This window comes from Grampus griseus (assembly GCF_964374135.1).
Source record: "Grampus griseus genome assembly, chromosome: 18".
Classification (NCBI taxonomy): domain Eukaryota; kingdom Metazoa; phylum Chordata; class Mammalia; order Artiodactyla; family Delphinidae; genus Grampus; species Grampus griseus.
In genome coordinates this window covers 7,262,715-7,289,463 of record NC_139012.1, presented here as the reverse complement: position 1 = coordinate 7,289,463, position 26,749 = coordinate 7,262,715, and positions in this window count along the sequence as shown.

The following is a 26,749-nucleotide window of genomic DNA, read 5'->3' as shown; positions in this document are numbered from 1 at the left end:
AGGACTTTAACATATAAATTTGGAGAGGGACACAATTCACCTCATGATAAGTATAGATGGGGCATAAGGCCTTGTTTGTGTTCAAAGATTTAACCTGGTTCTAATATCTGTTGGGTATTTTTATGTTTGTAGTAGTTAGGGAGATAGCTCATAAAGAAAAATAGCAGAGGAAGAAATAATAAGCTAGAGTATGTGTAATCTAAGGTCTCATCTACATGTGACCCATCTCAGTACAACACCTATAATGAAATCCAATTACTTTGCTTTTTCTTCCACACTGAGATTGTATCACATAATTTTTTGCCTACGTTTTCCACTATCTGATCCCAGTATCTCATGTACCCAGTTTCCCTCTTGTCTTTACTATTATAGTCTGTGAAGCTAAAACCTTCCTTTCACAAGAACAAAATAAATACAAAATGCATTTTTTGGCGAATTATCCTTGACTCTAAAACCAGTTTTTACTGCACATGTACCCATGCCGTATTATAGTAGAAACATCATTTTAGTGCTGAAAGTTACTATATTTCTACTTAATCTGTTTTGTTTTATGAGGGCTATTAATTTAGTTTATGTATGACATCTCCCAAATAGATTAAAAGGTGCCAGAGGGCAATGCAGATTCTTAATTTATGTTGGTACCCAAGGCAACATCTGGGATTGTGCGCTGCAAATAAGAGCTCCCCAGTGAATATTTCTTCACCAACTTCACACTGTGGCACAACAGTCATTCTGCGAGGCTACATGGTTTACTGAGGCTACGAGGAGGGAACTCCCCTCCTCCTAGTAATGTGTGTGCAATCTTGCTCTACCATATCTAAATTGATCCAGGAAGCGTATTTCTCTTGATATATGCCTTAAGCAAGCTGCTATTATGGGAAGTCCAATTACTGGTCAGAGATGTTACTTGGACTGTGCATATCTTACACAAACACTCCCGAATGTATTATGGATAACACATTTTCTCTCATCCAGCAGAGTTACAAGTCAAGTTACTGCATGCATTTTGCTTGGGTTATCTTTTAAACAGCCATGGAAAATAGGCCATAGATTTCAGTGCATTGTATGTTTAATCTCTTGGTGTTGACATTTTTCTTCTGTAAAAATAAATGAAAGGAATGTATTGCTAAAAGCTCAAGTAATTATATTTTAGGTGCCAAAATCTCACTAGCAGGTAAGCCACATACTAATAGTGAGTAGGGCCCTTTGAAGGGTGTAGTAACACTACTGGCATCACAGAGTAAAAATGAATGTAGTATTTTCAAACTAATAGCATTCTGACAGACTCCATTGTCAAAAAACTGGAAAACATCACAGATGTGTTGTAATCTAATCTATTCTTACCTGGTTGATCTCAAACTTAAAGACCATTGAATAGTAATGGGCCCTTGAAAATTTTCAGGCTGTTCATATGGAAATATAAGTTTTAGGACAAATATAAAGATGACAAAGTTTATTTTTGTGTCTTGACTTCCCATATTTTTGTCTTATTTTAGAAATTTGGTCACGTATTATTTAACTTTTTATTATGAAAAATTTCAAATATACACAAAGTGAAGACAACAGTTTAATGGGGCCCCATCATCCCAAATGAACAACCAGAAACATTTTGCAATTATATAATTTTAAACAAATCAAATTGTTCTTATAGATTGACAATTTATTGACTGGTTATTTGGTGGGTTTAACAGGTCAATTATATCAGATCTATTAAATAATTATTAAAATCAGTTTTAAATGCCTTTAATAGTTGTTGATATTATGAAAGAAATCTAAGTAGATATTTTATCAGGCACCCAATTTTTTTTCCCATCAGATTAGCATGCCATTACATCCAAAACTTTGGTTGTAACATGCACTGATTTCACTGGGGTTTTGTGCAATGTTCAAATCATACATTTTTTTTTATCAGATTCTATAAATCAGGAAGAATCTTGCTGGAATAAGCAAAGTAAGAGGTCATTAAAATCTTACTATTACTCTTTGGTCTGCTAGATGAGAAAGGAGTAGAGTTTGCTTTTTAGCAATGAGAAAATAATATAAATCAGCCAACACTCCTTTCACACTCCTTACTCCTTATATGACCCCTTAGAAGTCATATTATTTATCTATTCGTTTGTTCACATAATCAACCAAAGAGTATTTAATGCTTTCTAGGAGCCATGCCCCTTGCTAAGCATTGATTGACAGTGAGCGATATAGACAAGCCCCGACTCCAGTAGAACTTCCAAATAAGTCAGACACTAAACAACTCATTGCAATAAAATGCAGAGAATGGGATAACAGTGGAGGTAGAGAGTGTTCTAGAAATTTGTTAGGAGAGGACCCAATAAAGGCAATAAGTCAGCAGGCAGAAAAGTGAGTTTAGGAGGACTTTGTGACTACACAAGTGAGGTGGGATGGTCAGTTATACCAAGATATATCAACTGGATAGAGTGAGGAGGAAAAACACACAGAGAGTATGTAGACCTTTTCTCTCTCTCTATCTGTCCCCGTCCCCCTTTCTCTCTCTTTTATTTAACTAGAGATGGATCAAAGCCCAGGAAAGATAATCTTTTGATTTTATAATGCTTCCCTTTAAGAAAATTCTAGAGGTTCTAGAAAAACAAAATCTATCCTTGTTGCTTAAGAATACCTTTTATGTGGCAGAAATAGATCTTAGTATCTCAATGTGTGCTAATTTTATCTTTATACTTTTTTTTTGAGTAACCTTTGATCCAGCTCTTTCTGTCTGCTGTCACCTTGTTCTGAGCCTGTCCATTGCTAACTGGACATTGATTGAACACAGATAGTATAGTACTGTAGTATTTACTATTGAAAAACATCTCTGTAAGTGGACCCATGGATCCACTTATATAGAGCAGATCCCTGTATAAGTGGACCCGTGCAGTTCAAGCCCATGTCGTTCAAGGGTCAAATGTACTTTATCAAAGTCCTCCTAACTCATTTTCCTGCCTGCTGACTTATTACCTTCAGTCCACTTCCCTCACTGACACCAGAGTAAATTCTGATCGAATTTGGTCAGTGCCCCAATTACTACGTCATTCAAGGTCAACTGTACAATGCATTCAGGAGGGAAGCTGAGGTCCCCAAACCACTTAATTGCTTTAAAAATTGGTGCATTCAAATGCCTTATAGGTATAAGATTTCTCAGCATGTGTATGATCTTCTTAATCTCTAATTTCCAATGTGCTTGAAATATTTTCCAAAAGACTTAAAATATACATAAATACCCTTTAAAGTGACCTTTGGTGTTCTCAGCATATTCTTTATATTTAACGATCTCAGAACATCGTTTGATGTTTTTGAAAAATAAAACTTTATATTTTCTCCTCTAAAGTCTTTTCCAGAAAGCTAGCACAGTCATTTGAGTTGCTTTGGAAAAGCTGCAAGTAAATGACAGGAAAATATGTGGTAGGCTCAGTCAATTCTGACAACTGGTCAGTTTAGGTTAAAGATATGCCACCCTGGTAAATTGGTTTCAAATAAACTGCCATGATCAACAAGAGTCACAACAACCTGTTATGTGACTGACTTAAACTTTATCTTAGGATCCAGATGTTAGGTAAGAAAATAAGATCCCAGCGTTTAATTTAGTTTTACTTTGAGTTTATTTAAAGGAATAATTCAGGTTTCTTTTCAAATTACTTCTATATTTGATTCCCCCTTGAAAGAGCTCTATTTACACAGAGGCCCTGGCATAGGATTTATTTGAATTTGAATTAAAACATGGGATGGTTCCAAAGTCTATCATACTGACATTCCTGGCAAAACCTAAATATTGCTGGAAGGCATATATTCCTTTGTGAACTGTGTAGGGATTTGAGGGATTTGGGTGTTTTAGAGTTCTTTTTGAGGTTATGAAAGCTTCCTAAAGGAAATATATTGTGGCTTTACAAATTTGAAGGTGAGAATTATTTCAGTATGCCAAGATCACCATGGTTTTCTGTTGACATTACTTCTCCGTACATGAAATGGAAGACGTGAAACAGGAAACCGTTTCTCCCTAAACTTGTGTACTCCGGGTCAGTGCAATCAGCAGTTACCATCCTACAGTCCAAAATACAGCATTTAGTGTGTCACTGTAGTTTTTCAAAGTAACCCAAGCAGATTTAACCACAGCAGCCCGTTAACGTCAATGGTTGCCATACAGAAAACTTCCCGCGGGTTTTACTGAACATAAGAACAGTGTGTTTTTTGAACAATCACACATGAAATAAATGTCTTCTGAAAGATATTTTTAAAAGGAGTGGGAGGATGGATTATATTTAAACTAAATTGTATATTCTTACAACCTTCCTCCTGTCCGCTTCAATCACTGTGGGAGTCTATCTAATTTAAGTCTCTCCCCACCGTCGCATTTGGGTTTTGGGCTCCTACTCCACCCCTTGCCTTAATATGTGAATACTGTGTCCCCAGATACTTGTCGATTTCCCTCCCTTGACTCTGAGATGCTTAATAGCGACTGTGTCTTGTTCCTGAACCTAGCACAGTCCTTCCCTACAGGAGGTAGAAACAACTTTGGTTTATTGAATAGAGTGAACAAATCTGATTGCATGGTGAAGCAAACACCGTGATTATCGCATCCCTCAATGTATGTGAAAGTCAAAACTTCGCAGTGTATGGTCGCACAGTAATACAACTGTGGAATTTAGGTTGTTCCCAGAATATTCCAATAGTATTGACAGAGCACAGAACACGCCTGTTCTCCATCCTGGAGTAACACCAGTAGGACCAGCTTAAAACTGAATTAAATGGAGGAGAAATATTTGCTGTTAACCTTCACATGTTCTCATGTGTCTTTGGTAGCATATATGTACGCAAATGGAGATGTGTCAAGGAACTACTTCTGGACATTTTAACCAGATTATTCTGGATGTAAATTCCCAGGTCATAAGAACTTCACAAGAGGAAAAATGGTGTCATGCTCTCCTTACCTCCATCCTCTCTTTTCCAGTTGCATAGAAAATTAGGAGACCATTCCACTCGGGATATTGTCTTCCTTCAATCCCAGGCCACTCAGACTGGTTGTGGAAAGGCAGTGTCTTTAAATTCCCCACCCTCCTCTTTAACACAAGAATTATATTTATTGGAATTTCCTCCATACTCATTTGTATTAGTGTCCTATGGCTGCTGTAGAAAATGACCACAACCTTAATGGCTTAAAGTGACACACGTATGTTCTTTTATTGTTCTGGAGACCACAAGTCCAAAATCAGTCTTTCTAGGCTAAAGTCAATGTCTTTGCAGGGCTGGTTTCTTTGGAGTCTCCAGAGGAGAAACTTCCCTTGTTTTTCTAGCTTCTGGAAGACACCTGCATTCCTTGGCTTATGACCCCTTCTTCCCATCAGCCCAATCTCATGATCCTGCCATCACACCTCCTACATCCTCCTTTGACGTTCTTGCCTCCCTCTCATAAGGACCCTGGTGATAGCATTTAGGTCTCACCTGAAGATGAACTAGGACAATCTCATCACCCCAAGATCTTTAACTTAATCACATCTGCACAGTTCCTTTTGCTATATAAGATAAAATTTACAGTTTCCAGGAATTAGGAAGAGGTAGATTTGAAAGGACATTATTCAGCCTACTAAACTAGTGCTTCAAAAACAAAACACTCTGCACCAAAAATTAGCAAACAGCATGAGACGCACTAAGGGTTTCCTACAACGGCAACTGCCACCTATGGGATGCAGTTCTGCCCCCTGGAATCTCCTCAATTATTCATCAATTCTATGCAACTTAAATGAACATTGAGAGTTTAGTAAATCACTATAATGTCAGAATTACAGTGTAATATCTGCAAACAAATGACCAAACAGAAAGTACACGGTGAGGGTACCGAGTCCTGTCCCAGGCATCATGCGTCTGGCTGCCCGAGTCGTATTCCTCTTCTTTAGCTCTATACCAATTCTACCCATTTTCTAAGCAAAAGCTTCTTCCTTGTAGCTTCAATGTTACGCTTAAGAAGAAAGGCCCTTTCTTTCTATGACTTCCAAACACTTTTATGTTCTCTCCAACTCAGAAAAAAATCCATGAATTCATGAATTTTAATTAAATCCTTCTGTGTGGAGAACATTCAACTGACAGGAGTTTTCCTACAACTATTTTTGTGCCAGGCAGTGTGCAGTGCTTTTTATATCTCCTCTTCCAGCCTCACTCTCTTGGCTAGGTCTCTCTCCTGAGGAACTGCTTTCCATTTTCTTGGTTGATTTGCAATTACAGCACTCCTTTCCCTCCTAGAAATCTTGGAAATAAAAGCCCCTCTCCTTTATTGTATTATTTTGGCTTTTTGCAGATTATTGCTGGTCAAGGCAAAGACTCTTATTTTATTAAATAGACATGAAAAGCATCTGTCCACAACAGATTTATCCACCCAGCCACCAATTCACTCAATAATAAGGTACTGCTTGTCAAGGGTTATCCTGTGACAGACACTGAGCTAAGTACTGCATTCAGATTATCTGATTTAACAGACGTTGATCAAGAAATAATTTTGTGGGCTTCCCTGGTGGCGCAGTGGTTGAGAGTCTGCCTGCCGATGCAGGGGACACAGGTTCGTGCCCCGGTCTGGGAAGATCCCACATGCCACGGAGTGGCTAGGCCCGTGAGCCATGGCCACTGAGCCTGCGCGTCCAGGAGCCTGTGCTCTGCAACGGGAGGGGCCACAACAGTGAAAGGTCCGTGTACCGCAAAAAAAAAAAAAAGAAAGAATTTTGTGTACAGTATGATGATAGGTCTTGTAGTGGATATAGGGAACCATGACCTGCAATCTAGTATGAGAACTGTACTATAACCCACATTTAAATGGCCATTCAACTGAGGTTTATGGATGAACAAAAGAAGGGGCAGAATACATCTGAGGGAACGGAAGTGATGTTTATGGATAGGGTAGCATTTGAGAAGGAAGGAGGGGACATCGGAGAATCAGGGAAAGTTCAAAACCTCATGCACATAAAAGCGAAGAGAAGGATTGGCCATAACATCTAACTGATGTGTCTCAAACATGCTGCTTGCCGCTAAATGTGGTACGATATTTGTAATTAGGCATAGATATGATAAAGGACTACTTCTGTGTGTCTTTACACAAGTAATCTTAAGATAAATTTTCACATCACAAGAATTGCACAAGAGCAGCAAGTTGATGCTCTTATTACCTAAATCATCTGTGTTCTCCAATCTCCTCAAATCCTGCCTATTCTTCAATGACCTTTAAAAATCTTCTTGACTTTTCCAGCTGAGTTTTTCCTGTTTAGCATATTGAAAGCAATTCTTAAGTGCCTCTCTTAGAAAACCTTCTGTTTGGTTATAGCTCCTTTGCTATATACTTTTCTTATCTGCCATGCACAACTCTAACTTCCTTGAGAATACCATTTTTATTATCATTATCATTTCCAGTTTTACAGCTTAGCACATGCCCTTGTTTACGATAGAAAAAAAAAGAATAAATTGGAAATATTTATTGTCAGAAATTAAAGAACAAGGAGGGTACAGAGATAAGTATTTTAAGGGCAGGTTGGGCTCAGAAAGGAAGGGCCAGTCCATGTCCTGGCACAGGACACTTTGATTCTGTCCCTTCTCTGCCCTGTGAAAGTGCAAGCTACACATTCCTGTCTGTAATTTTGCCCAGGGGAAGCTTAGCAGCCTTGATCTCCTTCATACGCTCTGGAGGCCACCAAACCAGGGACCTGTTGTTTACAAGGAGAAAAACAGTGTGTGCTCTGTCATGAGAGCTGTCAATATGGAGGCATCATTTTACCTGAGCCCTGACTCTCTGATTCCAGAGGTTGAATGTTGACAAACAGCAATGCACCTACTTTGTTCTGTTTCCACTCGGCTGTAAATCAAAAACCGGCTGGCCCTTGCAGTGAATTTAGGCAATGTGTGCTTTCCATATTTGGGTAGTGTTTGCGCTGAATCAGACCTATTCTGTGATTTGAGCTGCACTTTTAAAGAGGGGATTGCTCCTTCCAATGAGATGGTATTTCTTCTCACAGCTTGATTGCCAGCTGTGTGGGATGTAAACGTGCTTTGAGAACTGTCAAGTGCCATCCAGATGTTGCATTCTGCATCCCGATGTGCCCTGACTCCATCGCTTCTCACCCTCGGCACTGGTTCCCAGCCCCACCCATTCTATGCCCAGTAACCAGGACCTGCTGTTTACAAACCTACAGCCAATCGTGTCCTTTCCCAGCCTGCCTCTCCCCTGAGCCATAAACTATGAGGTCCACAGGATCAGGCCAAGGTCTCCTCTCCAACCTCTCCCTCGTCAAGCACCGCTTCACCTGTAATGCTCTAGACCTGTTCTCCTTTCCACTGTTCTTCAAGAACATGCACCTGTGCACAGTTTTGGTCCTTCCTCTTTCTCAGATCTAAACTCAGGTAGCAGATGAAATTTTCTATCGAAGGGAATGGGAATGCCATCTCACTATACAGCCATCCCACCCAGAAGACCTCACCCTTTGATAGCTCTCTCCTTTGTTTTCCACATTGCACTTACCATGGATTGATTGATGGATTACTTTCTGTCTCTCCCTACTGGAATATAAGTGGAATCTCACTTTTCAGATTTGTTCAATAAATGTTGACTGCTGTCTAAAGAAACAATTCATGTTTTCCCTATTTTTATGCATTTGGTGTTTATCTTTTCGGAAGAAGGATTCTTTACTGTTTAGTATTATCCATGCTGCCAACAACATAAAGAATTGGAATTTGACTCTCAAAACGCTATTTGACCTAGAGATGGTCCTACTGAGTGAAGTAAGTCAGACAGAGAAAGACAAATATCATATGATATCACTTATATGTGGAATCTAAAAAAAAGGTACCAACGAACTTATCTACAAAACAGAAATAGAGTCACAGATGTAGAAAACAAACTTATGGTTACCGGTGGGGGTGAAGAGGGGAAAAAAATAGGGAGACTGGGATTGACATATGCAGACAACTATATAGAAAACAGATAACTAATAAGGACCTCCTTTATAGCACAGGGAAGTCTACTCAATACTCTGTTGACCTATATGGGGCAAGAATCTAACAGAGTGGATATATGTGTATGCATAACGATTCACTTTGCTGTACACCTGAAACTAACACAACATAGTAAATCAACTATACTCCAATAAAAATTTTAAAAAACACAAAACTCTGCTTGAAAACTTCTTCTGCCTTATGAGAAGTGCTAGGGTAAGGTGAGTAAGGGTTCCTTTTCCATACCCACATGGCTTGTGATCTAAACCCAGTTCAATCATTTACTGTTTGTGTAACTTTGGATGAATCCTCAACCTGCCTGTGCCTCAGTGTTCTCCTCCATTCAATAAGAATTACAGTTTAAAACTAATACTCCCTCATGATATTTCTATGAGGAAGAAATGAGTTAAAATATATAAGTACATAAAACAAGATCTGGCTCATTTTAAGCACCCCGTAAATATGAGATATTATTAGGAAATAGACATTTAAGCTCTTACTAAATATTAGAAGTTTTATACAGTTGACAATTAATTTCTTTTTTTAAAATACATGATATTTAATTAGTTAAAAGTTTAACAAGACATTTTATCCCAGATTACACATATTTTTCCTTCTGTGAGTCAAGAAAATCTAGGCTTTATTGAGGTTTATACAAAGGTTAGTGTAAAAGGTTGCACTTTGAAGCTTATGAAATCCTATAACTCTTCAGCTATAAGAAGATAAACAAAATATTTGACTTGCAGTCTACCTAATGACTTCTATCTGCTTATTTATTTAACTAAAAGCAACCATGGGGAACCAGGTATGTTGATACTGGGCTTTACAGGAAAGTGATATGGAAGTGCCAATTAGACTCTAACAAAATCACACGTTGCTTCACATGCGGCTGGGCCACAGCTGGAATTGAATTTCTAAGCCATAATTAGTAAAAACTATATATCCAAAACGTTGTTGTTTCTCTCTTTACAGGAAAAAGAAACATGAAAAAATATAGAGAAAAGATTCCCTTCCCTATGGGAACCCAAGTTGTACCAATTTCATTCAAGAAAATAAGCTAGTTTTAAATAATAAGAGAAAAGGAGAATTATATGCATAGCAACATTGATAAAACTCAAGCACAAACATAATGTAGCTTACTTTTTAAGTAATCACTTGTTCTGATTCTTCATGAAATTAGAGCTATTTGCTGAGATATATGTTTCAAAGGTGCAATATCCTGGAGTTTTAATAAAAGGAAGAAATCCTAGCCGCCAGACCACCAGGGAGTCACTATAATAAAAAACCAATGAACAATCATCGTGCACATTTCCAAATTGCAGTCCCCTTGAACTCTATCATCAATTATTATTATTTAATTTAAGGAGTACTCATACCCCTTCTTTGAAAAAGATGATTTTGAAAGGTGTTTAGATAACTATATATGACACATATTGCAGTATATTTTTCTTCTTGAATTTACTTAAGGCAGAATATGAGGAGATGAAAGAGTTATTTTCCTATATTACTGACTGCTTCTGTATTCATTCTTGTATATAGAGCAGAGCTGGTAAGTATTTATTTAAATATGATTATGGAGATTGAATTTAGGTGTAGAAAATTATTGCATGTGTTTGTCTAGTACATGTTTCTTTTACCTATAACTCTCCAATTTGAGAAAGCAGAGATGGCTTGATAAATACATTGCAATATTTGAATGTAATCTTAACTTAATATTTTGATAAGTAAATCTAGACACATACATTTACTTATCATATTATATATATGATGAATTGTGTTTCCTTTTTTAGCACTGCTTTCAAGGACTGTTAGAAAGTATTAGATATTGGGAGACAGCATTTCTTGAACAGAAGTCGTTGGACAATCATCCTAATGAGGAACCTTTAACAATTCATGGCTACAACCTAATTTATCTCAGTACCGACTTGTGAGAAATCTACCCCGATAATAAAACTTTATGGTAGATAAAGACTAGCCTCTAGGAAAAGCACTGTTCCAATTAGTCTCTGAATCCAACTGTATGAATGCCCTTGCTTCAGTCTGACTCATTGTTCTCTACATTAACTAATCTAATCTTTTAGGGTCTGTGCATATTCATGTATTGTCTTATGCTTGATCTTCTTCAGATCTGTTTCTAGAGTGACCCACCAAATGGCCAACCGAAGAGCTTTCTTGAACATCACCATCGCCATCTCTATACTTTGTAACTCAGTCAGCTATGCTCTTTTGTGGCTTCAGGAGGCTACTAGCCAGACCAGTACTCTTGTTCAAAACAAAAGGCACCTTGTTAGGGCAGATGTAGACCTTCAGTCACAAGGCTTGGTGAACAGAGAGATGTTTGGATTTCAGCCCTGCTAGCTTCAGAGGTCAGGAGCCCTGGAGTAGTGCTCAAGCTGTATATCCAGACCCAAGAGCCCTGTGACACTTGTAGCTTATATGTGGGTGGACATAATCAGAGCCCAGGTATTGGTAACTCGAATTCATTAGGAAACCGCTTTAATCAACTTAAATAGTCATTCAGTGAAAGAACTGCCAAACCACCCTGCTTAAAAACGGGTGTTTAAAAGTACCCGTATTATAGAATTTCCTCTAGAAGAGTAAATCTTTTGTACTTTTTTTCTTACACATTCCTTAAATTTTGGTTTTTAGTCATTATGAATTTAAGTGAAATTGAGAATGAAGACTTTATCAATCTCAAGCTTGTCTTGTATGTGCACTTCTCATTAACAGCAATTTACACTTAAAAGGAAAGGTTACAACTAAATTACAGCACTGGGTCTAATGGTTAGTTGGGTGGGCTTCAGACTTAGACTATCTAGCTTATCTATCTATCTAGCTTAAAATCCTGACTCTGTATTGTCTCCAGGTAATGAGCCTTTCTAAGGCTCTAAGAAAATAATAAGGCTGCCTAACTATCAGGTTTTTTATTGCAAAATAAATGAGAAGTTTCATCTAAAATACATAGGGTAGTGTTTGACACATGGTATGTACTCAATAATTTGAGACTATATTATTATTAATTTAAGACTCAAGCAATATTAGGAAATGTTATTTAAATATTGACAATTCATTTGCATCCTCTAATAGAATGGATAGCTTACATAACAATAAAAGTACCCACTCTTTTTGACTGAAAAATTAAAGAACATGAGAATCAGTGGTAGGTCTCATAGGGCATGAAATACCTGTACATATAGCCTCCTTCCTGGGAGACCCTGTAACGTCAACTGGTGCTATCAGGCACCTGCAAGAAGTTGTCTTCCTCATCCCCTTTCTGGACTGAGTCTCCTTGTTATATAGCAATCTTCTCTCCACGTGAAATTATCCATAAGATAGTCTGAAAACATTTTATTCCATTCGGAATCAGTGTGAAGACTTACCTACTTATTTTCCTCTTTTATTTCATGGTAGAAGATATTCACTGACAAAGGAGCTCTTAGGAAAATGGGAATACTGGATTTAAATGTATGACTTTCTTTGAGCAGTTAATCCATACTGAGCTGCCTCCTACCATCATGAAAGGAAAAAGTAACAGGAAAGAGAGTAGGATCTCACTTTCTCCTGGTAGTCTCTGTTTTAAAAAATGACAGCAAAAGAGCCTGGCATTGTAGGTCAGGGAATTGATAAGTAGCATGCTGCGTATGCCAACATTTGGGATAATTTCACTAAAACAAATGTTCCTTTCCTATTTATCTCACTTCAGGTATGAATCTCTTCCTTTTCTGCTAAAATTTTTACACGTATTTTTCTTATAATGTAGTTTTTATAGCTCTCAAGTACTGCCTCTGTTAAACAAGTTAAAAATAGAAAGGAGGTGTGACTGAAATTATATCTGAACCAAACTGCTTTACGTGAGAAAATTCTACATGGAGAAAGGTTTGTTAGATAAGTGTTGATATAAAATCTTGCTATGATAGAAAAATGATATAAAAAATACTATGTAATACGTAAAGCCAATCATCCTTATACTTGCAGTTTCTGATATCAAATTCCTCTATTATGAGATTTTTCAGAATGTCTCTACATTAAGGGTATCAGACTTGAAAACAAAGGCAAAGTAAAATGAAATTTAACAATTTCATACATAGCAGTGTGATTCTACTTAGAATTTTACCACCTTAAAATAAATGTTTAAGAGGATGTGATAATTATGATTTTTGCAGAATTAATAGTTTTGATTTTACTTTATATTTTTAAGTTTCATAAAATTTTCCTAAGTGTGACCTGATTTGTTTTGATCTCACAATAACTGGTGAGACATCCAATATGAGTATGATTTCCACTGTAAATGGGAGTTTCCTAACAAGAATTCTTCACATTTTGATCAGGTTTTAATTTCTATTTGCACCATCATCTTGATTCCTCAAACCAATCTTTGCTTTTTATACCAGCTTCGCTGGGATCAGAGCTTTCAAATGGCTCTGGTACATTTTTCTATATGTTGTTATAAGTTAATACATGTGATTGTCACAGCTCCTGGGACAGAGACCCAGAACCAGGTGGGAATCAGGTGTCTATCCAACTTACCCAACCAGAGACAGACAAGCCAGGTTCCAGGGTGCACTAGTTGGGTAAGCTGGCCTCTGTCACTCATCCTCTCTGTGTATCTGACTCTTACCTGTAAAATGTTGATGTCGAAGGAAAGTAATTATTTCACAGGTACCACTAGTATAAAAATGTTATGACTTCATTAAAAAAATAAACAGTATACAGCTAATATCTGAGCAAACCCAGGCTAGAGCCTCAACTAGTCTTCCCTTTACCCTCTCTTCCTTGTCATCTGACTCTGAACCAGTTAACTGGTGGTCTATGAAAAGGGCGCAGGAAATGGATTCCAACAGTGTTGAAGAGTCACTTCATCCCATCCCCTCCTCCAAAACGCCTCTTGTCCCATCCTTGAAATCAGCTGGAGGTGATGAAGATGGGGCAGGGTCCTTGTCTCTGTCTCTGTCTCTTCCCAGGTGGGAAATCAACTCACAGTATAAATCATGGGTCTCATCCACAGCCATAGCTTGGCCAGACTATTCCTTTTCCTTTTAGTTTTGCAGGTGAATCTGTTCTTTAGTGAAGCCTATTAGAGGGTCTCCTGTCTTGTGGTTATCAAAAATCTATTGTTGCAATGGTAAATGGGACTGTTTTCTTAATTTCACTTTCAGATTTTTCATCATTAGTGTATAGGAATGAAAGAGGTTTCTGTGCATTAATTTTGTATCCTGCTACTTTACCAAATTCATTGATTAGCTCTAATAGTTTTCTGGTAGCATCTTTAGGGTTCTCTATGTATAGTATCATGTCATCTGCAAACAGTGACAGCTTTACTTCTTCTTTTCTGATTTGGATTCTTTTATTTCTTTCTTCTCCGATGGCTGTGGCTAAAACTTCCAAAACTATGTTGAATAAGAGTGGTGAGAGTGGGCAACCTTATCTTGTTCCTGATCTTAGTGGAAATGATTTCAGTTTTTCACCATTGAGGATGATGTTGGCTGTGGGTTTGCCATATATTGCCTTTATTATGTTGAGGTAAGTTCCTTCTATGCCTACTTTCTGGAGAGTTTTTTTTTTTTTATCATAAATGGGTGTTGAATTATGTTGAAAGCTTTCTCTGCATCTATTGAGGTGATCATATGGTTTTTCTCCTTCAATTTGTTAATATGGTGTAGCACATTGATTGATTTATGTAGATTGAAGAATGCTTGCATTCCTGGGATAAACCCCACTTGATCATGGTGTATGATCCTTTCAATGTGCTGTTGGATTCTGCTTGCTAGTATTTTGCTGAGGATTTTTGCATCTATGTTCGTCAGTGATATTGGCTGTAGTTTTCTTTCTTTGTGACATCTTTGTCTGGTTTTTGGTTTCAGGGTGATGGTGGCCTCGTAGAATGAGTTTGGGAGTGTTCCTCCCTCTGCTATATTTTGGAAGTGTTTGAGAAAGATAGGTGTTAACTTTTCTCTAAATGTTTGATAGAATTTCCCTGTGAAGCCATCTGGTCCTAAGCTTTTGTTTACCATTGCAACAAAAAGAATAAAATACCTAGGAATAAACCTACCTAAGGAGACAAAAGACCTGTATGCAGAAAATTATAAGACACTGATGAAAATTAAAGATGATGCAAATAGATGGAGAGATATACCATGTTCTTGGATTGGAAGAATCAACATTGTGAAAATGACTATACTACCAAAAGCAATCTACAGATTCAATGTAATCCCTATCAAACTACCACTGGCATTTTTCACAGAACTAGAACAAAAAATTTCACAATTTGTATGGAAACACAACTGACCCTGAATAGCCAAAGCAATCTTGAGAAAGAAAAACGTAGCTGGAGGAAACAGGCTCCCTGACTTCAGACTATACTACAAAGCTACAATAATCAAGACAGTATGGTACTGGCACAAAAACAGAAATATAGGTCAATGGAACAGGATAGAACACCCAGAGATAAACCCACGCACATATGGTCACCTTATCTTTGATAAAGGAGGCAAGAATATACATTGGAGAAAAGACAGCTTCTTCAATAAGTGATGCTGGGAAAACTGGACAGCTACATGTAAAAGAATGAAATTAGAACACTCCCTAACACCATACACAAAAACAAACTCAAAATGGATTAAAAACCTGAATGTAAGGCCAGAAACTATCAAACTCTTAGAGGAAAACATAGGCAGAGCACTCTATGACATAAATGACAGCAAGATCCTTTTTGACCCACCTCCTAGAGAAATGGAAATAAAAACAAAAATAAACAAATGGAACCTAATGAAACTTCAAAGCTTCTACACAGCAAAGGAAACCATACACAAGGCAAAAAGACAGCCCTCAGAATAGGAAAAAATATTTGCAAATGAAGCAACTGACAAAGGATTAATCTTCAAAATTTACAAGCAGCTCATGCAGCTCAATATCAAAAAAACAAACAACCCAATCCAAAAATGGGCAGAAGACCTAAATAGACATTTCTCCAAAGAAGATATACAGATTGCCAACAAACACATGAAGGATTGCTCAACGTCATTAATCATTAGAGAAATGCAAATCAAAACTACAATGAGATATCATCTCACACCGGTCAGAATGGCCATCATCAAAAAAATCTACAAACAACAAATGCTGGAGAGGATGTGGAGAAAAGGGAACCCTCTTGCACTGTTGGTGGGAATGTAAATTGATACAGCCACTATGGAGAACAGTATGGAGGTTCCTTAAAAAACTAAAAATAGAACTACCATGCGACCCAGGAATCCCACTGCTGGGCATATGCCCTGAGAAAACCATAATTCAAAAAGAGTCATGTACCACAATGTTCATTGAAGCTCTACTTACAATAGCCAGGATATGGAAGCAACCTAAGTGTCCATTAACAGATGAATGGATAAAGAAGATGTGGCACATATATACAATGTAATATTACTCAGCTATAAAAAGAAAAATTGAGTTATCTGTAGTGAGGTGGATGGACCTACAGTCTGTCATACAGAGTTAAGTGAGTCAGAAAGAGAGAAACAAATACCATATGCTAACAGATATATTTGGAATCTAAAAAAAAAAATGTCATGAAGAACCTAGGGGCAAGATGGAAATAAATACACAGACCTACTAGAGAATGGACTTGAGGACACGGGGAGGGGGAAGGGTAAGCTGGGACAAAGTGAGAGAGTAGCATGGACATATATACACTACCAAACGTAAGATAGCTAGCTAGTGGGAAGCAGCTGCATAGCACAGGGAGATCAGCTCTTTGCTTTGTGACCACCTAGAGGGGTGGGATAGGAAGGGTGGGAGGGAAACGCAAGAGGGAGGAGATATGGGGACATATGTATATGTATAGCTGATTCACTTTGTTATAAAGCAGAAACTAACACACCATTGTAAAGCAATTATACTCCAAAAAAGATGTTAAAAAAAAAATGTATTGTCGCTGAGCATTTGCTCTCAGAGAAAAACCAGTTTCTGAAGCGCCCACATATATTACACATTGTTAAAAACTCTCCCCCACCACACACAGTCATTGAGCAATGTGGTTTGAGCAGGACCTAGGAGCAGGTCTCCTCTTTGTAAACTGAATGAGAGGAATCCTGTGTATATTCATGCCCTGATCAGCCTTGGTATTCAAAATTGCAAAAGCTGTAATAAGAAATGTGTTCCATTTTATAAGTAAATGCCTCTCTGTTCCCTTCTAGTTTCTGTTTCAGAACCACTGAGGAGGATTTTGTTTGTCTCAATAGCTTCAGGTGGGACATAAATATGTAATGAATCCCATCAGTTCATAGCATGTTTGTTAACTACAAACTTTGTCCTCTGTTCAGGATCAAGGAAGAAAATTTTGGTTTTTTTGTGTTGGCAAGAATCTGAGCCAACTGTGCGTTGTAACTCTACTCATATTTAAACTGCTTATCTAAGACTGCAGAACTCTGTCCCTGAACTCTGGAAATAAGTATCATGGCATTCCTCGTCTCATTCTCTTCTTCTTTTGTATTTTAAAAATAATTTCTTTCGCTTGACACAGACTCCTGGCCATACCTTTCCAGAAGATGTTGGAGCAAAGGAAAAGCAAATAATTTTTCCTGTCTTTTAGATGCTTTCTGAATGTGCGAAAAAACTTGTTTTGATGAAGCAGTTTTAAAAGAAGAAGAAAGAGGGAATTCTCTGGCAATCCAGTGGTTAAGGCTCTGTGCTTTCACTGCCGTGGGCGTGGGTTCAATCTTTGGTTGGGGAGCTAAGATCCCACAAGCCAAGTGATGGTCAAAATCTACAAACAATAAATGCTGGAGAGGGTGTGGAGAAAAGGGAACCCTCCTGCACTGTTGGTGGGAATGTAAATTGATACGGCCACTACGGAGAACAGTATGGAGGTTCCTTAAAAAACTAAATATAGAACTACCATAGGACCCAGCAATCCCACTGCTGGGCATATACCCTTAGAAAACCATAATTCAAAAAGATACATGCGCCCCAATGTTCATTGCAACTCTATTTACAATAGCCAGGACATGGAAGCAACCTATAAGTCCATCAGCAGAGGAGTGGATAAAGAAGATGTGGTACATATATACAATGGAATATTACTCAGCCATAAAAGGAAGGAAATTGGGTCATTTATGGAGACGTGGATGCACCTAGAGACTGTCATACAGAGTGAAGTAAGTCAGAAAGAGAAAAATAAATATCGTATATTAACGTTCATATGAGGAATCCGAAAAAAACTGGTATAGAAAATCTTATTTACAAAGCAGAAATAGAGAGCCAGGTGTAGAGAGCAAACATATGGATACCAAGGGGGAAGGAAGGGTGGGATGAACTGGGAGACTGGGATTGACATATATACACTATTGATATTATGTATAAGACAGATAACTGAGAACCTACTGTATAGCACAGGGAACTCTACTCAGTTCTCTGTGGTGACCTAAATGGGAAGGAAATCCAAAAAAGAGAGGATATATTTATACGTATAGCTGATTCACTTTGCTGTACAGTAGAAACTAACACAACATTGTGAAGCAACTATACTCCAATAAAAATTAAATTAAAAAACCAAAATAAATAATAAAATATAGAAACATACTATTAAATATATCCATAGCACAATGTGGTCCCTCAGATAAAACAATCAAACAATACACACACACACACACGCACACACACAGAGTATGGTAAATTTAAAAAATAAATAAAATTTAATTTAATTTTTTAAAAAAGAAGCTAAAAATAAAAGAAGGTATATCAACAATCACTTGTTTAAAAGATTTCAGTATGAAAAAAACAAACAAAAACCAAGATCTAATTGTTACAAGTCACTGATTAGATATTATGGGGTAAATATTTTTGGGGGTGTGCAAGCCATCTGAAAGTTTCCCTGAGGGAGGGAAGGCGTTTCCAGTCCCCTCTCTTTCATTATATCATAATGTCATTGCCTCCAGGTGTCATTGCCTCCACATAAAAATTGTCAATTAAAAAATGTATCCCTATGATCTCAAGTAGCTATTCAAACTATGAAGCAGTGAATGTCTACCCTCCACCACATCTCGATGCAGGAAGTGACATATTTGTCATTAAGAGTGCATACATTGAGGGAAACTAGGACTCTGATAGTGAAACGAAGCAGGGCCCTATGGTCCTTCTCCCCCATGTCCTCACCCTGCCTTTGCCTGTGGAAAAACTTTAACTAAATAGTAAGTTTAATCAGAAAAGTGAGAAAATGCAGAAACAAAGGAAAACAGTCCAAGGAGACCAAATAATAATAGTTTAGTCATTAAGCAAAGTTAAGGACCTTTAGTTCCTCCTCAGGGGCTGCAGATAATATTCTGAGCCATGTCCTGTGAGCTGTCTACAGACACTGAAACCCACTCCAGGTGGAAGACGTTAACTACACGATGACCAGACTGTAGCCATGACATAAGCTGCCACAATTCCGAGAACTGGCCTCAAGGAAATGGGAACAAACCGACTCTGGAAATGAAGATTAACTGTACCTAAAACAATCAAGATGACTCTGGTCAGACCACCAGTGACCAATTTCAAGATGACGGTCGGAGCTGACTGTGCTGTTTCTGCATGGACCCCCTCCCTCCGCCTAGAAAAGTTCTTGCCCCCTGATTGTCAGTTGGGGGGAGTCAGCCTTTGCACAGGAGTCCGCCTTCACCCCCGTTACCAGCATCCGAAATAAAGCAAACTTTCCTTTCCACCAACCTGGCCTCTTTATTGGCTTTTGAGTGGCGAACAGGCTGACCCCACTTTCGGTTACAATAGGTCAGAAGATAAACTAAAGAAGATGGTGTTAGGGAGCCCGTGACTAATATCCACCAGCACGCTCGGCTGTTTCTCTCATGAAAGCACCTATGATCCTGGTGGGCAGAGACATGATTTTCTTTCTTCCTTTGTTTCCCAGGGCTCAACCCAGTGCTAAGCAGCAGAGAGGGAAGCGGTCCCGAGTGAGCAGAGATTAAAGATAGCTTCATAGTTCAGACAGCACACAATGCATCCCTGAAGTTAGAGAGAAATTGATGTAAAAATTGTAAAAAGTGAAAGTAAAGGTGGTAAAAAGTAATACAGCAGCACTGATGAATGGTTGGGGGGTGGAGACGAGAAGAAACACAAGGAGTAGAAGTCCTGCCACCCAGAGATGGGAAGAAGTGGTACCATAACTAAGAAAGGAGGCAGAGGATGTGAGCCATCTATGGGAGAGAAGGTCAAGGAGGGCATGGACGTGGGGGGCTTGCGTATGAGGACGTTTCGAGAGAGATGGTGTTGCCAGGTCTCAACCGAGACAGATAAAGCATAGGGAGTGCAGTCCTCACGCACAAAGGTGGCATCATCAAAGATATACATGGAAGCAAGAACTAAGGGCGTGTTGAGGATTAAAGGAAAGGTAAATTGAGACCACATTGCCAAGACAGGAGAGGAGATGGTAAAAAATCCAAGTTAAAAAAATATATAGTTTATGACATCCACAATGAGGGGCAATGGAAGGTTTGTAGACACCACAGTGATATTACAGAAATTTAGGTGAATTAACCAGGCAAGTGTCTGTAAAATCACATGTTAAGAAAATAATGACTTTTCCCCTGTTCCAGACAGTGTTCACGGGCCAGGAATTAACAGTGAATGAGGCAATACGATCCCCGTGCCATAGACGGAACCGCTAAAGGGGAAGAATCTGGAGATAAGAGTGTCAGTGGGAAGTCTGTTGTGATGTTCCAGGTTTAAAGCAAAAGAACTTGATTTAGAAAAGGAGAATGGATATTGCTGTGTTTTGTTTTTGTCTTTTTGGTTTTGGGGGGCTTGTATTTGTTTCTGTTTTTTTTTTTTTTAAGAAGTTGGAATGGGAGGAATATAAATGATACTGGGTTTCAAAGTTCAGCTCTTGTGAAAATCATGGGAGCATGAACAGAAAACAAGACCACTGGGGTGGGGAACTTTTGTAATGGGGGATAAATGTGTTACCTTTTTAGTTTATCAGCCACTGAACCTCTAGAATATACTTTCATAAAGCTTCTACTTGTATTTTCCCCAGTTATTTTGTTTGTCCCTAAAACTATATCTACCACAATTCACGTAGAGCATGTGACTTTGAGATCTTCTATACATTGTTCCTTCTAAATTACTCCAATGAGATAATGATACTTGGGCAGGGTATGTGGGTAGTTGTGTGCGTAAGTGTGTACATATGAATGCATATCCTCTACATCATTGGAAAAAGCAGAACCTACTTTTTAGTAAACATTGGTGTGAAACAAGTTGAATTTTATTTGCAGTTGCAAAAAAGCTCTTATTGGATTACTATATTGTATTTCAGAAAGATATTTAAAGCAAAAAATGGTAAATCACCATCAATTGAAAGCACTCCATGTGTCTCACTATACAATCCTCTCCAACTCCCAAACTTGTATGAACTAGTCACTCGACGTCTCTGGCCTTTGCTTTCTTATCTTTGAGGTGAGGAGGTTGGACCACACAATTTTTACATACTTTTCCATTTTTACTGATGTGTCTGACTAGGTATAACAAAGACTTGCAGGGAAAATGATCCGTTTGTTTGCTCTTTCCTGTGAAACAGAAAAATGTTTTACAGAGTCTTTCCTCATCTCACTGACCTCTTTGGAGAAAAAAATCCTATGTGCTGTGTAGAAATCATCACCTTCTGGTAACCTGCTCTGCTGGTTCTGTCTAGGTATCCCTCAGTGTTCTAGGTTATGCCCTGTAATGGACTAAAACATTCACAAATCCTGTGTAAGCTACCTCATTCGCCCAAGAATGGAAGGAGAAACGTCACAGCATTCTCCGTCAATTCAGTGTATAGGTGTATGGGGGGTTTCTGTAGGGAAAGGTAGGGATGAATTTTATGATCAATAAAAGGATGAGTTGGTTTCTGCTTTCATTTAAAATATTTACACTCTTTATATCAGTAAATCATTAATTATCCAGATATTAGCAATGGTTTCCTAGTCCTCTGGTATTTCGGTCAATTTAAATCAAACCAACTTCTACCCGAATTCTTGGAAAAAGTCTCTTGCCCTGCCCAAGAATTCTGTAACATCTCAGAAATTGATATATACAAGGTAACTTCTGTTTCCAAGTTTCTCTGCAGCTATTTTCTTGTTTCTTTCCTAGCCCAGAACTGAAACTTAGCCTCCTTTCCTCCATTGCCTCAAGACAGGAGAACAAATGAGTCTTTTCACATTTATTTTGAAATTTAATACCTTACCCATTATAAACTATATTTTAAAAAAACATTCTATACAAGTCATGTGTTGACGTAGCAGAGTTCATTCTTCTTAAAATCCCATTTGCTGTTCCTCTAAGGGGACATTATTTCTGAGTACTCGACTCTGTAATTTGCAGTCTCCTGCCATCCTGCCTACCCCCTTTTTTCACTTCTCTCTTTGGCATCCCCTGATTTCTGTTTAATTTATCTATCTCTGCTGTCTCCCTTAAGCCCTTAATTTTAGAATCACCCTCTCCAAATTCTAAGTGCTTGGCAATGCATTTGCCTAAACAAAGACATCTCTTTTCTGAGAACTCGAGTGACAGCTATGAAAATAATATATACACAAATATGTATATGTGAGTGTGTGCGTGGCCACGAACCCCAATTCATATTCAATCAAGTTTCAGTACATTCTAAACTCTTTGGAAAAGTGTGCATTCCATAAAAAGGCGTCCATAATTATGGCCTTTTTTTTTTTTTTCTTGCGGTACGCGGGCCTCTCACTGTTGTGGCCTCTCCGACTGCGGAGCACAGGCTCTGGACGTGCAGGCTCAGCGGCCATGGCTCACGGGTCCAGCCGCTCTGCGGCATAGCGGGATCCTTCACGGACCGGGTCACGAACCCGTGTCCCCTGCATTGGCAGGCAGACTCTCAACCACTGCGCCACCAGGGAAGCCCAATTACAGCCTTCTTGACATGACATTGAAGTTGCTGCTGTGTCGCCCTTTTTGGGCAACAGAGGGCACTGTTAAGAGCAAAGCCAGTTGCCTGGGAAAGCCAGTCTACCCTGTGACCCACTTCCCCATCTTTTAAACCTTGGTCCCATATTTCATGTGTCAGGGAGAGAACTGTGTTGGCTGCTGACCCCCTGGCAGCAAGCCTGCCAGGGAGAAGGTGTTGATACGTTTGCAGGTATTATTTGCTTTCTGCTTTGTGTTTCTCTGACTACAGGAAGGTTCAAAGAATAAGAAGTGATCTTTCTCGGCCCTCATGACCCTTGTATTGGCCCCTGTATTCGGTCCTGCTGCAGCTGCTTTGGAACAACCTTGCCAGTCATGCGTGGTGCGTGATGAGCTACATGCATGTGCGTGCCGTGTATGGTACTTATCACATGAAGTTTAAACTCAGCAATGAACAAATGAGCCAAATTAAAAAGAGGGGAGGACCAGGCAATGCTAGAATACCAGGCAATGCTAGAAAATATGCTTTAAAAGAAAAAAGATGTCTTTTTTTCCCCCAGTTAAGTCTTCCCAACTGATCTCTCCCAACCGTGGTCTTCACTGCCCTTTCCATCTTCCTGATTTCCCTTTTTGGGTCTCAGTAATTTAAGGAGATAGACACGGTATTTATAAAACAGGTATGGAACATGGGAGCTCAAACTACTAGTGATCATGAAGGAGACGGTGCAGTTCACTTTGAAACTATACCTTAAATTAACTTAACTAAGCCATTACGTATGTCACACAGTCTTGTGACTTTTAGACTCTAAGAATAACAGAGCAAAAATATTTTGTACATTTAATAAAGTCTCATTGCAGGGGTCATCACAAGCTGGCAGTGTGATCTAAAGGGCAGGATTCAAGTCATCCTGTTGAAGGTTTACCTAACCAAGATCATGAGCATATCCAACGGAAATTTTGTACTGAGCTCTGGTTACAAAAGGACCTGAGCTCTGGATTTCAAAGTAAGTTGAATATGGAATTTCACTTTTGGCCTCATTACCTAATTGCCTCTCTCCTTTCTTTGAAAGTGTTCCGCATAGTGTCACTGAATACCAGCTCTATCTTTTCCTGTTCTCAAAGTCTTTTTGGACAGGTGTATCAAAATACCTTAACTGAAGACACGAGCTAGAAGAAGAACCTACACTTTTCTCCCATCGACCACCAACAATGTTTCCCTTCTATTATTTTTGTCACCTAGGCTCCGTATCTGTTAACAAATTCAAATGAACGCATTCTTGGTGATTGCAATAAAGATGGTCGCTTGCAATGCTGCTGCTGAAATATTATTTGTGGACACATATGACGTAAAGGGAGGACCCTGTAACAAAGGAGGCATTTATGTCTGCCTCAGTGACCCATGCTGCCAGTTCCTGCCAATCACGTGACTCAATTCCATAGCCAAATTAAGTATTTGACGATTAATCTCAAATGCAGTAAATCCCTGCTCTTCCTCAAAAGCAGTTTAGGGAAGCTTAGACTTTGAAAAGCCACGCTTTCTCTGGTTGAAAGTAAAACTAGTAATGAAGGCACTAAAGTTTGTTCTAAGCTGAGATTGCTGCAGGGTTTGCAGCGGTAGCTTTGGAAGCCCTCAAAGTTTAAAGGCATCGAAGCTACTTGACAACGGTGCATGTGGCGTGCATTCAGGCCCGTCACTACTAACGTAATTCTGGCCGCACAGCCTACACCTTCTGGTTATTATCAGCTGTGACTAATGCCCTTAGCCACCTAAGAGAACAATGGCATTTTTTGTTTGTTTCATCACAGAGTGAAAGAGCAATCTTGGCACACTTTTTATCTGTGACTCAGAGATACATTCTCAGAGTACTAATAAGGAGAGGCATTTTATGAGGATGGCGAAGTTTCGTCCACCACCAGTGGGAGCTCCTTACCTAAATGTTTCCCTGAGTTAATCCACTCGACAATGAATTTCAGCCACTGAAGTGAAGGAGCAGATCTCTGCAGAACTCACAGTGTGTTTGTGTGTGTGTGCATGTGTGTGTGTGTCTTTATGTGATTTTAAAAGTGATAAAAGAACAGAACAAAAATTCAGAAGGGAAAGATATTGCCAGCAAAAGAAGCACATGTTATAATAATGACAGTCTCCTGAGATGATTATATTACAAAGCTAACATAAAGTTACCCCCAAACTCTCCCCCAACTGTCAAAACTGGGTCGGTACTTGTTGGAGCTATAAAGGGCCTCACAGCAAATTTCTGCAGCTTGAGGCCACGCAAGACAACACATGCCTCTCAGACACCCCCTTCTTCATTCTCCCTCTTAGAAGCCTTATTTTCTTCCTCTGACTTTTATCCTGGTCTAGTCCCAGGTGCTTGGGAAATGCGTCCCTACTCAAATCATGCACCAGTACCAGAACTGAGATTTTGTTTTCTGACTTACAAGAACAGGAGGGAAAGTAAAGGATTAAAACAACAACAACAACACAGAAATGGGAGGGGAGGGATATATGTATATGTACAACTGACTTGCTTTGCTGCACAGCAGAAACTAACACAGCATTGTAAATCAACTCGACTCCAGTAAAAAGATAATTAATTAAAAAATAAAGCAGAAATAGAGGAAAAAGAAGCTGAGTGCAGAGATGAATAGTATTTCAAAGTTTCTGAACAGTTACTGTTCCCATTTTAAGTGGACCCTGTTGGCGATGCCGTGTTTGGCGTGCGTGATCGTTGCAAAGACAGGCAGGCTCTTGTTTACTTTCCTAAAGTCATGCTGGGTGTGAGTGTGACAATAAAACGTGTCAGAAGACGGTGTGTTGGTTTCAGTGGGGTCTAGGCGGGGCAACGTATGATTCCTCAAACCTCCTTAAGAAGCCTTACCATACAAAGGTTATTCAGTGAAACACCATGATTCATAAACAGCTGCTATAGGGGAGGCTCCACAGTGGGTGTGAGCAAAGCTGGGGGCCAAAAAAGTCCATAAAATTAGCCCGACCTACCGTCAGCAGAAAATGGACTCCTGTCCTAATGATTGCTGGGCACTGGCCCTGCTTCTTCTAAGTCTCGGTTTCAGCAAGAGAAAGGAGGCGGGTCTGCAAATGAAAGTACAAGAGAGCAAGAGAGGTAAAGGTAGAAGGGTTATAAAGTGTATCCAGCCGCTCTCCTGCCCCGGTGAGGAACGTGGTACCTGCTGCCCATCCTGCTGTTTCAGAAGAAACCCTGAAAAAGTAATTATGAGAAAAAAATCAGAGATTTTGACCCAGCCTTTTGATGCTTATAGCTTACTGAATAGCAGATGTTCCTTAAAAAATTGAAAATGCAAAATGGGATAAGAGAAAATGTTCTCTAAACCTGAGCTGTCTTAGATAACCAGGGTTTAGAGTTAGTTACTCTTAGAGAAAAGTGAAGGCTCTGGGAATTTGGAAGATGAGGCTAAGGAAACCTGTACTGGAGCAAGAAAGACTAGAATTTAACCGTATTTGCTTACATTTGTATGTATATACAAAGAAATACCAAGGGCAGCCTTTATTAGGAGGTTTTATTGATTGTTTTCCACATGCTGTTTATAGTCTTCATTCCAGAAAAAAAAAAAAAAAAGGAGACTATCATGAAGATGATGCATATTTTTTCAAGATTAGAGGAGAGAGAACATAATGTTTCTTTGGAAAAGATCAAAGGAAAGTATCAGGGAAGGACAATTAAAAGGTCAGCCAGTAAGGCAAAGATCGCCCACAGGGGGCGCTAACTTCCTGCCGTGGGAAGATTCTAAAGATGGCCTGCAAGAGTCTTATCCGTGGTTATTCAGTGAAACACTCATTTAGGTGCTTCTGGGAAGGTATTTTTACAGATGTAATTAAGGTCCCAAGTGAGCTCACTTTAAAGTG